Genomic DNA, 12,477 nt, shown 5'->3' on the forward strand with positions numbered 1-12,477 from the left:
ACATTTATCTGTTCCAGACATCATACTTAACTTAATTATCAGTATTAATTATGTTTATTGAGCATTTTATTAGTAGGCCTACTATTTAAAATAACTGCTTTCTATTTCAATATTTTTTTAAAATGTAAATTATTTCTGTATTGCAAATCATATTATATTTATGGGGGTATCATAATGATACCTGCCTGAAAAATTGATTTGCAAATCAAATCAATTATATTTTTGTGGATCCATTTTTTTTCCTAGATTTTTAATTAATATAAATTTTCAGAAGAACAGCATTTATTTTAAATAGTCATCTTTGCAACACTTATAAATTATAATTACCATCACGTTTTACCAATTTAATGCATCCTTGCTGAATAAAATGATACATTTTATTAAAATTAATAAATTATTAATTAATAATAATATTAACAAGAAAAAAACTTACCACAAACTTTTGACTAGTGTATATAATATTAATTGAAAAAATAAGAATATAATATGAAATAAATGTAGCATAATTTGCAAGGCCATAACCACATATTGAGGGTTTAAAAATCATGGCAAAAAATATGACTCTTTATAATAATTAATAAAAATAAAATTCTTAAAATTCTCAGCCACAAATGGCACCAGTTTCTGATACATATCCAATAATACATATCATGTTCTTCATGCATTTCATAAGAACTTGTTAGGAAATATTCAGAAATGCCTATTATCATGTATTTATGTCTTAATGTGTTGGTATGTGTTAGAGAGGATCCATGGCATGTGGCTAAAATGATAAAGACCTACATGCAGCAGCACAACCTACCCCAGAGAGAGGTGGTGGAGTCCACCGGCCTCAATCAATCCCATCTATCCCAACACCTCAACAAGGGCACACCCATGAAGAATCAAAAAGCGCTCTGTACAGCTGGTACGTTCAAGAACAGGCAGAGATCAGCCAACGTGAGTATGACCATTTCTTATTTCTCTTTACATAAAATTCTGTTTTTATGCATCTTTAAGAATTAAAACATTAAAATAGACTATTCTTACACCCCGATCATGCAGAGGTTCACCAATGCCAGTCGAGGTGTCGTGTCAGGAGAGGAATCTGTGGATGATGTGAGAAAAGGACGAAGAAATCGATTCAAATGGGGCCCAGCGTCCCAACAAATCCTGTTCCAGGCCTATGAACGACAGAAAAACCCCAGTAAGGAGGGAAAGGGAGGGACTGGTGGAGGAGTGCAACAGGTAACGAGTGTGAACTGGTTACCATAACCCAAAATGTAGGTGCGAAGTGGGTAATAACTGTTGCATTTACATATGTGTTTTAGAGCGGTAGTGTCTTCAGAGGGGAGTTTCTCCATCTCAGCTGGCTGGCCTGGGCTCTAATTTGGTCACAGAGGTTCGTGTATATAATTGGTTCGCGAATCGGCGTAAAGAGGAGGCATTTCGCCACAAACTGGCACTGGACGTGCCCTACAGCAGCCAGTCAGCTCCTTTGACAGGCCAGACGCTACCATCCAGTACTTCACCAGGTACGACGTCAATCAGGCCCATACCTGTCCCATCTGTTGACTGGGGGGGGATATTCTGTTGCATATAAAATAACATTTTTAATGACCAGTGGGTTGATTTTTAATTTGTTTCCCTAGATTTCTCCCTAAATCTGACCCGTTTTACCCACCTTTCTCTTTGTTGATATCCTAAAGTTCTGAAGTACAGTCAGCCAGTTGTGTGTGAGAGTCTGGGCACAGTGAGAAGCTCCAGTGGTGAAGACAGAGGTCGTCTAGCCAGTCCAGTCCACCTAGAACCCAGTCATACACTCCTGGATACACACACCATCACAAACCAGTGAGATTCATATACACTATTTTACACATACCACCATAAAGCAGTGAGATTAAGGGAACAGTTAGTGACTGAAGTTATCACTGCCTGCTGAAAAAAAAACAGCTGGTTTAAGCTGGAAGTAGCTGGATTTAGCTGTCTCCCAGACTGGGCTAAGCTGGTTTTAGCTGGGTCCCTCCCAGCTTGACAAGCTAAAGAAGTGGCCAAAACCCTTCTGAAACCAGCCTGCTGACCAGCTATGACCAGGCTGGTTTCAGAGGGGTTTTGGCCACTTCTTCAGCTTGTCAAGCTGAGAGACCAGCTAAAACCCGCTTAGCGAGATCGGTCTGGTTTTAGCCTTTTTTTTTTTTTTTTTTTGCTTTCATCTCACAATAACGGCAAGCAGATCGGAAATTAAGTATGAACACAGAAGAGATATTAAGTGACTTACATTGTACCCAGATAGCACACGTACGTCTGCAAGATGTCTGTTAAAGATCACTTCATCTGGAAAGCATCTGATGTGTACAAACTTCGGATAGATGTCTTTAAGATGTTTGTTTTATATACATTCTAAATCAAAAACATCTTAAAGACATCTTCTAAATGTCTATTTGACATCTGGTAGGAAACATCCTAGATGTATTGCAGATGAGCAATCACTCTAAAAATATGTCTTGTGGATGTAAATGCAGACGTCAAATAGACGTCTCTGTGACGTACATCTGCTATCAGGGTAAATACTGTATTGTCTGTCTGTATTTAACCAATGAAAATATATATAGCGGATCATCGGGCGTCCCCCGAGCAACACACAACGTTGTTTTGAATGACTCGCTTGAGTGAATGATTCAATAACCCATTCATGAAAGCAGCCACTTGCTTCGTTCCAAAATGAATTAGTTATTTTGTACAAATCGAATGATTCAATGACTCACTCGATAAGACACTGACTTAACTCCACCTAGTGGCAGTTTTTCACATTTAAAAACACCATTTCATTTTTTCCCCTCATTTTTATTTTTTAAACATTTATGACTCTCTTTGTTCTGCGAAACACAAAAGAGGATATTTCACTGTTTTTGTCCATACAGTGTAAGTAAGTGTGGTCCAAAACAATACTTGACTCCACCGAATTTCATTGTAGGACAAAAACACAGACTTTTAAATCTTCATTAAATGATGACATCATTTTTATGTTTTCCCCTTTGCTATCCATTTAAGGGCAAATGGAAGCTGAAACATGCAAAGTTTCCATTTTCTCTCTTAGGCTTCTGGCGGTGGCTCCTTACCTCCTGTCAGTACTCTCACTTCCCTGCATGGAGCGTCAGTATCCTCTTCTGCCCCTCCAGGACTGATCATGGCCTCCCTGCCAAGTGTAATGAGTCTGGGGGACTCCTCACTTTTCATAGGTACAATGATCTGCATTAACAGTTTAACATCAACACAGTGTTAATTAATGCTAACAGATGTCTTTTATTGTAGGCTGACGTCCTCTCAACCACAGACAGTCATCAACAATGTAGTGGGAGGTTTTACTACCCTTCAGCCAATCTCGTTTCAACAGCAGCTTCACACCTCACCTCAGCAGCCAATAGTGCAGCAGCTTCAGAGTCACATTGGTCCAAGCCTCTTCATGGCAACAATGACACAGCTACCATGCCACAGTAAGTTCTTTATTAGAGGTCTAAGTATTAATAAGTGGTGCATCAAGACAAGCATCACTTTTATTGGGTGAACATTTCGGACTTGAAAAACTTCTAGCAATGCTCTAGGAAAACCATATAGAACAGTGATTTTTAAATTTATTGGACAGACCTAGTTTTTTTCTTCATTTCAGAAATATAGTGTGGACTTAGCCAAAATTCTGCTGTAATAATGTGTGTTTTAGTGTACAGCAAAGCAGACCTGAACTCTTACCCCCCTCCTCCGGTCTCCTGTCCCAGGCTATGGTCATCGCAGACAGCAACAGCATTGGGACACACTGACTAACCTTACAGCTGTTCGACAGGCATGAACCAAATGCAAACTCAGCACACTGACATGATTACATGCACATAATTTTAAGATCAAGTGCTATATAACTGCTTTTATATAGAAGAAAGATTTACATGTTCCACAGGCTTTGGCATATTCATATGAATATGACATTCAGCTTATCCTGAAAAATAAATTAAGAATTGAATTTACCCTTAACCAACCTTTGCCATGTGCACATGTAAGTAAATAATCTGCTACAAAATATATTCCACACAAAGTGAAAAAATGCTCAATAGACAAAAAGGAATATATCTATCTTTAATCTATTTATCTATCTTTAATCTATTCATTACAGCAATTCAAAGCAAAACAGTATTTGAGGAATTCAAGACAACTCTTCAATCTTCAGGTAAAACAGCATGTGAATCTACAGCAACTCTTTTAAATGCTCTATCATTTTCCTCTTCGTCAGATTCTCACCTCAGATCCTGAGGATCATGCTGAAACTCCCATTGAAGAGGAGTCTTTACATCTGCAGCCCACTTCACCAGAGCCAGGTACAGACCCTCTCAGACCTTGTGCTTAATCGAGCCATATTCAGATGATACTGGTATAAAACCATTTGCCATCTCTGATTCTCTTTTAATAACATTTCCAGTGTCTTCAGGCAGTTTGGACATCTACCCTCAGACCCAGACGAATGAAACCCATCCTTCACACCTGCTCTCCTCTCCACCCGGTGATATAGACCCTTATATCCCTACACAGATGATCTCTACAGCACAATAGCCACGGCTACTGATGGAAATACCAATGAGAGCTGGTGCATATAAGAAAACTAAAAAAAAAAAAAAAGCCAAACTGCCACATTGCTACCTGCTGCCTACCCACACTGAGGAGGAAAAAGAAAAACTTCTCGGTTACGAATGTAACCATGGTTCCCTGAGTAGGGAACGAGTCACTGCGTCCTCTAGGGGTCGCTATGGGAAACACCTCGTCGTGACCCGTGTCTGAAGCATACATCAAAAACACCAACAAGTTGGCCGGCAACAGCCTCTGATGTCTCTACCGGCGCAACTATAAACAGGCACCGGGAAAACACGTCATTCACTTCTTCGTCTGAAGCTTGCGTCCGAAGCATGGCAGGGAGCTAGAGGACGCAGTGTCTCGTTCCCTACTCAGGACGTTTAGACGGCTGTCTGTGACAATACCCCTTACGGCCAAAGGGCCTAAGCTACATACCCAACTTAATTGTTAGGGCCTCGGCCCGGTGGTAGGAGCTAAAGGCTTGGAATCAGGAAAGATTCCTTTAAAGGGATACGGCTAGGAACCTAGCATTTTATACTAAGTCTTGCCTGTCACACAGGGGCTACAACAGCTTGCTTCCGCAAAAGCTTGCTGAAGGAGCTGTCCTCAACAGATCTCCAGTAACAACACCCTGTTTAGATAGGTATCCGAGGATACATGGGTGGAGTGGCGCCCAAGTTGAACGGGGCTTTTTCCCAACTCAAGAAAGGGCACGAAGCAACCGCGCGAAGCCCTCACCATATAGGATTTTATAAAGAACGCAGAGTACTAGCGTGCGAACTTACCACAGTGTGGATTTCAGAAAGTGTGCAAAGACTTCACGTGCACACTTACCATAGCATGGATTTTCAAATACTGTTCTAAGGAAGGGCTCTCGTGGCACTCTGATAGAGCAGCTCATAGATGGAATGGTGCATCTCAAAACAGTATGTTTGAGAGTCATCAACTCGATCTGTGGAAATAATGTTGGAGCGCTCTGGGGAAAAACAGTGAACTCAGTCTCATATGAGAGGAGAACTCCTGAATCCAGAGTAGCGTAGGCGACCCTTCTTGGAAAAAGGGGAGCGCTGCTAAACTACCACGAGAATCGCCCGAATAGCCCCTCATGTTTGGGGAAGCGATGCTTGAAGTGTATAAACGAATACACACTGGTTGAATGGAGCCCAAGGAACCAAGGTCTAATCATCTCAAGAAAGGGAACGAGGCGGAGCGCGTAACCCTTACCATACAGGATTTCAGAAAGTGTTCGTCTTGCGTGCACACTTACCAATACGTGGATTTTTAGAAAGTGTGCAAAGTGTTCACGTACACACTGACCACCATGTGGTTTTCAGAAAGTACACAGAGCTTAGCGTGTGTACCTAAAAGTTCCTTAGCATCGCAGAGGCGCTGAAACCGCACGGGAGAGGCAAGCTCAAATTTTACAAACCTCTAGCGAGGGGAGCATCACCTGAGGCAGCATATACAAGAAGACTTCTGTAACTGCCACCTTCACTTCCCGCTGGATGAGACAGCACCTAAGCGGCCAGGAGACCCCTCAGGGTGACCTGGGTGGACATCCATGAAATTCCCTGCAGTGCTGTGCCAGGCCTGATGATCAAGGAGGCTCCCGCAGAAACCTGTGATCTCAGCCGCCTAATACCGGAACATGAAGCCGGATGGCTGGTGCTGACGAGTGTGTAGTAAACACTGTAACTGAGCACTGCAAAGGAAACTCACAGAGTTTATTAGTAGACACATAACCACCAGCAATTTACACATAAGTATATACAGAAATGGTTATTTTTATACTCCCACCCTCCTGCGCTGGAGCCCCGCTCAAGGGGCGCCTCTTTTTAGTCCGGACCATCAGTAAGGTGGTTGCTATGAACATAGAACCAGCCAAAAACATTATAGGTCCAGCATAGGAGACTGTTATGCGTTAGAGGTTTCCACCTAACCTCGATCAGGTGGAGAGCTTGTGGTTACAGGGGAATTAGGAAGGGGTGGATAAAAGCAGAAGTTAAAAATCCCTAAAGGGAACAAGTAGATACCTCAGTATCACTCTGACTCAGACGAGAACGCTGCCTCGTCTGGATCACATCCCTTAGGTTCTGCTTACCTCCTTGTGACCCACAATTCCTCTTAACCCTGCCCGCAGGTGGGGGGAGGAGCGCGAGTCGCGACACTAGCCTTCTGTGCCCGTCTTTGATCCTCAGATCGAGACAGGCCAGGACCCCATTGTTGTTCGGGCTCAGACCCTGGACCTTCGTGGAACGAAGGATCTGAAAGCAGCGGAGTGCGCCTTCGTCTCCCCGAACTTCTCGATCACCGTCTCAACGGAAATACTGAAAAGTTCAGAAGGCGAAACCTGAGCATTGAGAAGAAAGCCTTATCTTTCTTCCCGATGTCTGCCAGGTTCATCCACAGAAGTCTCTCCGCCACCACCATGGCCGCCATAGTCCTGCGCTTGGCAGAGGTGGCCTGCTTGGTAGCCCGGAGAGAGGCCTGTGGTTGCGGCGCAGCTCGGCTACCTGATCAGGAAAAAAAGGCCTTTCGCCTCTATCCAGGGGCCTCATTTATAAACGTTGCGTATGCACAAAAGAAGGCGTACGCCACTCTCTACGCAATAATTAATATTTATAAAAAGCAAACTTGACGGGAAAATGTGCGGGTCCTTCACGCAAGCTCTGACCCAGGCGTACGCACAAAAAACGGGTGAAATGAGAAATGGCGACACTGTCGGCAGATGGAAGAAACACGTGAAAGTGAAAGTGAAAATGACAATACTGCCTCTCATAAATAACATGAAGACTTCACAAAGCAAGTCTTACAATTAACAGCCTACACGAACACCCGTTTGATCGATCAGCAGTGAAGCAAACAAAAAAAATCAAACGAAAATTACAACAGAAATTCAAATGAACACATATTTGCAAAAAGAAAAGTGAAATATGTTCTGCAATATTGGCATGTTGTGCTAATTCATCCTCATAAATAATATACTTAACAGAACGAAATAATGTACAAAACTGATATTCTCGTCAATGTGTCCGTCTGGCGGAGCAGGTATAGTTGCAATTAGATAGACAGATAGATAGATAATTAAGGAGATATATAGATAGATAGATAGATAGATAGATAGATAGATAGATAGATGTATTAATTGTCCACTGGGGAAAGTTGTTTTCATAGTAAAAACATTTCTTCATAAGCTACGGAATTATGGTATTTCATGCATATGCCTTTAGTTTGTTTTATTTTTGATAAAACTATGTATGGCGTATGTCTAAACCATTCAGAAAGCAACAAGAAATTACATTTGCGCTGAACAATTTCCCATTTCCACGTCGATTATTACCGACATCTGTAGCTTGTCAGATGCAATTAAATGGATGGAAATAAAATGCCCCATCACAATGCGTAATGACGCACAATGGCTGATCTTGCGCTCTTAGAAGATGTGGCAAATGGAAGAATTCGGAGTGAACGCATCTTTAGACAGCAAGAAGACTTGCTGGCAAACGAGGACGAGTGGCTTATGAGCCGGTTCCGACTTCCTCGAGCCGTCCTGTTGGACCTCTGCGGGCTTTTTGGGCCCGGCGTTACAGAGGAGCACTCGGAAGAGCCGTGCCAGTCCCACTTCAAGTCCTAACAACACTAGGATTCCTGGCGACTGGCACTTTTCAGAGGGAATTGGCTGACAGGTCAGGAATATCTCAGCCGACCCTTAGCCGGGTAATGCCAGACGTGTTAAAAGGCATAATAGCTTCGTCCCATGATTCCATAAAGTTTCCATACACGGCGGGTGAACAGGCAAACAAGAAAGCTCAATTTGCAGCTATGTATGGTTTCCCAAATGTCATCGGTGCTATTGACTGCACTCATGTTGCCATAAGGGCACCGAACGTTAATGAAAATACTTTCATTAATAGAAAGCATTTTAATTCAATCAATGTCCAAATTATTTGTGATGCAGACATGTTGCTCACTAATGTAGTAGCTCGGTGGCCTGGGTCAACCCATGACTCATTTATTTTAAGACACAGCAGTGTTGGACGCAGACTCGAGGCTGGTGCTATACGTGATGGCTGGCTTCTAGGTACGTTTGATTATAGACATTCACATTTTAATGTACTTCAATGTCTTAACCCTTTCACTATCCTTGCAGGGGACAGTGGATATCCCCTCAAACAGTGGCTGCTTACGCCTTTCCCTCAACCCACATAGTGCAGAGGAAAGGCACTACAACATGTGCCACAGCCGAGCTCGCGCTATAGTGGAGCGCACCATCGGCCTGTTTAAGGGCAGATGGCGCTGCCTCGACTGCACTGGAAGGGAGGTTATTGTACACGCCTGAAAAGATGTGCCAAATCGTGCTGGCATGTGCTGTGCTACACAATGTGGCACAGCTTAAAAAACGTGCCTCTACCCCCTGGCGCCGATTGCTGTGTTGGCCCCGACCCTGAACCCCATCCCCACGCATTTGAGCCAAATGCTGCTGCTGTGCGCCAGCGTTTGGAAGTGATGCGTCGCTTGTAAAGAACAACAAAAGGTGTGGAAAATATTATTTATTCAAGAATTCCCTCATCGTGCAGTTTATTTCAGTCAGGGCAGTCTTGATTTCGCCCAACTCCTTGGCCACCTCTCTGATTGAACTAATGACTTCCCTCTGCATTTCAAGGACTGCATCGGTGAGGACAACGTCCACTGCTGGAGGGTTGAGAGCCCGCGTGCCGTGGAGACGCTGGGTCCAGACGGCTGCTCAGCTGCAGCATCGTAACCACTGGCCCCGCTGGAACACCCAGCAACTGAAATAAAATTGTTCTATATTAATAAACTGTAATTGTGTAGCCTGCATACATGTGACTTGACTGCATTCATTTTACTTATTTCTCTTACCTGTGTCACCCGGTGCATCTGGCGCGTCAGTGTCCCCCTCCGCCTCAGTCACCACTCCACTTAATAGGGATTCCCCAATAATTGCCGCCAGTCCCTCTCATCAAGAGGGTCAGCTCCGGTGTCCCCTTTCCCCCACCCGTGGCAGACACACTCTGGCGATGGAGCGCTAGACGTTTTTTTTTTGCCTCGACTTTGATGTCCGAGACCATTTCTTTTTTTTTATTTTGGCCACGGTCCGAGGTTGTGAGGCTACAGCATTTACGGCGTCCTGCCACCGTTTGCCACTCAAGTGCCTTTTTGGCATTAGTAATGCCCACACTGTGCCCTCCAAACAACATTTTTTTCTCCTCTTTTCCACCTCCCGCCAACGATAACTTCTACTTCACATTGAGTGAAGTTACGTTTTTTTTTGATTTCCTCTCTGTGTTTGCCATGATTTCGCAATCAATGAATATTAACTTGTGGGCGTTTTCACGGACTATTTATGGGCAACTATGGGCGTTTCATGAAGCCGCAAAAGCTGCACTACATTTAGAATTGATTGTGATTTATTAAGGGAAAAATCCGTAGGATGTGCGTGCGCACGGTTTTATAAATCCGAATATTTCTGTGCGTACGCACGTCCTATGTTTTCATCCGTACGCCACTTCTGACGCAAATCCTACGCAAAGTTTTATAAATGAGGCCCCAGGTCTCTTAGCAGATCAGTCTGATATGCTTGAAGCATTTATTTTGTAATAAAGCCACAGCCTGACCTGCTGCTGCGTATGCCTTGCCATTTAAGCGAAATGGTATTTCTTGAAGGGGCTTAGATGGCAAGGAAGGAGATTAAGAGAGGATGTCTCCCCTGCAGAATGAAAGCTCTTTCTACAGGGGGCATCCTCTCATAGCCGTTTTCGCGCATCGCCTCAATGTCAGCAAAACTCTTATACCGAAACCGATGGATGCGAGAAGAAAACGGCCTCTTTCATTTCCTTTCGATCTCTGTATGGAGATCAGGCAGAAATGGAAGGCTCACCTGAGCTGGAGAGCTATGGTCGGAAAGATAACGCTCATCGAGGCGCGATCCATAAACTCCAACAGCTCTACATACGCAGGGCAGGAGAATTGAGAAGGCTCAGCTTCTTCACCATCCTCAAATATCTCCTGCTTTTCCTGGGTAAAAACCCAGCAGAGCACTAACCTCAGTATCAGAAAATGTTAAAGATATAACATCATCCTCCCGAGGCTCTCTCTCGTCCGCCGCCATTATGAGATTTTATTTTTTTCGCGAAAGGGAAAGTCCCTCTTTAAACCATTCAGACAGATCCACCTGAAATTCTCACGTGCTCATTCTCCTCCGTGCCTCAGCAGCGGCAGGTGCTGAACTGCGGGAAGCAGATGGCTGCCTTTTTTTTTTTTTTTTTCTCAGAAAGAGAGACGAGCGAGAGCGGAGCTTTTTCCTTGAAAAAAAACACTCGCAATGCACGCAGATTGCCTCCTCAAAGACATCGCATGCGTGCTCTTTACCCAAACAAATGACGTAAAGATCTGACACGGACGCACACATTGTCTAAACCGCTTGCTAGTAGTGGCCATGATAGACAGAGAAAGAGCGTTCTTACCGGTTCTTTCAGATGCACGCTTCAAACAAAACGGTCAGTTTTGAAGACGAAGAAGAGAATGACGTGTTTTCCCGGTGGCCTGTTTTATAGTCGCACCGGTAGTGACGTCAGAGGCTGTCGCCGGCCACTCGTTGGTGTTTTTTTTCATTGTATGCTTCAGACATGGGTCACGACGAGGTGTTCCCCATAGCGACCCCTAGAGGAAGCAGTTCAAAGTTCCCTTGAAAGGAAACTTTAAAATCCATAACATTAAAACCTTTAAATTATGCTCCATAAAAGAACTGATTACAATTCAAAATAGAATCTTATGTGAACATTAGCATGTATATAATTAAAATTTTAGGTTTCAAATTGTGTGACTGCAATAAATTACTGCAAAAATATAAATGTCATCTCTAGATTTCTTTGTCTTGTGGCAGTATGAAAAAACATAGGAGGATTTTTAATGTGTTATGGCTGAGCGGAGGAGGGAAATCAATTATTCGGAATTGAGGAAATGTGTATTTAAGGTGGAGCTGCAGGAGAGCGCAGTAATTAGCAGTGAGATGTAGGTCACCTGTCGCTGCATTGTGTAGCCTTCGTTGGTTTGTTCTGGGCCGGGCGATCGTTTGAGTGTGCGTGCTGCACTTCCGGACACCAGCTGCAGAGTGAAGCAAGTCTCTTATGCTGGCAAGTGCGAGCGGGATCTCAAGGTGAATTGCTGTTGTTCATCTCTTAAACCTCATATTAAAAAAAAACTTCCCCTTGCCATTAGCGGCCAGCAATCCACTCATATCTCAAAAACACACACAGACACTCTTTTTTTATTTTATTACACACAACTTTGGTGGATTGTTAAAAATATTAATGTGAACCAAAGTACCAAGTTTTCTGTTTGATTCCATATTGTCTTTTACTTCAAATAAAGACTTTCATTTATCCCAGTCCTTTCCGCCATCCTCTAACTTTATCCTTTTCTTTTTCTTTTTTTTTCTGTCAAATTTTCTACCACAGTTGTTTGCTCTTCTGTTCCTTCTCCATTAGACTGTTTCTCTGATACATGGATAATGTTCTCCTCCCTTCTATCTGTGGATGATTCTCTTTTTTTATTCTTTTCCTATTCCTTTTTAGTGAGAGTGCTCTGATTTTCCTCTGCTGTCACTGACTCTTATGTTGTACTTTTGTCCTCAGTTTTTGCTTTAAGGCTGCAGAGGCGAGGATGTCTGACACAGACAAAATTTTTATCTAAACTTAGTCTTTTAATAATCATTATACACCGATCAGGCATAACATCATGACCACATTCCTAATATTGTCTTGATTAGGGGTGCATGATAAATATCGGCCGATAATTAATGTGCACTGACAAGCTGTGCAAATCCATGTTCATTATCAGCGTGGATTTGTGCAGCTTATCAGT

The 12,477-nt window shown here is 43.1% G+C and overlaps 1 pseudogene; it reads left to right on the plus strand.

Moving 5' to 3' along the window:
• Nucleotides 1-635: 635 nt before the first annotated feature.
• On the plus strand, nucleotides 636-4,662 carry LOC122144988 (annotated as a pseudogene).
• Nucleotides 4,663-12,477: the final 7,815 nt, after the last annotated feature.

This window comes from Cyprinus carpio, unplaced genomic scaffold (assembly GCF_018340385.1).
Source record: "Cyprinus carpio isolate SPL01 unplaced genomic scaffold, ASM1834038v1 S000006815, whole genome shotgun sequence".
Classification (NCBI taxonomy): domain Eukaryota; kingdom Metazoa; phylum Chordata; class Actinopteri; order Cypriniformes; family Cyprinidae; genus Cyprinus; species Cyprinus carpio.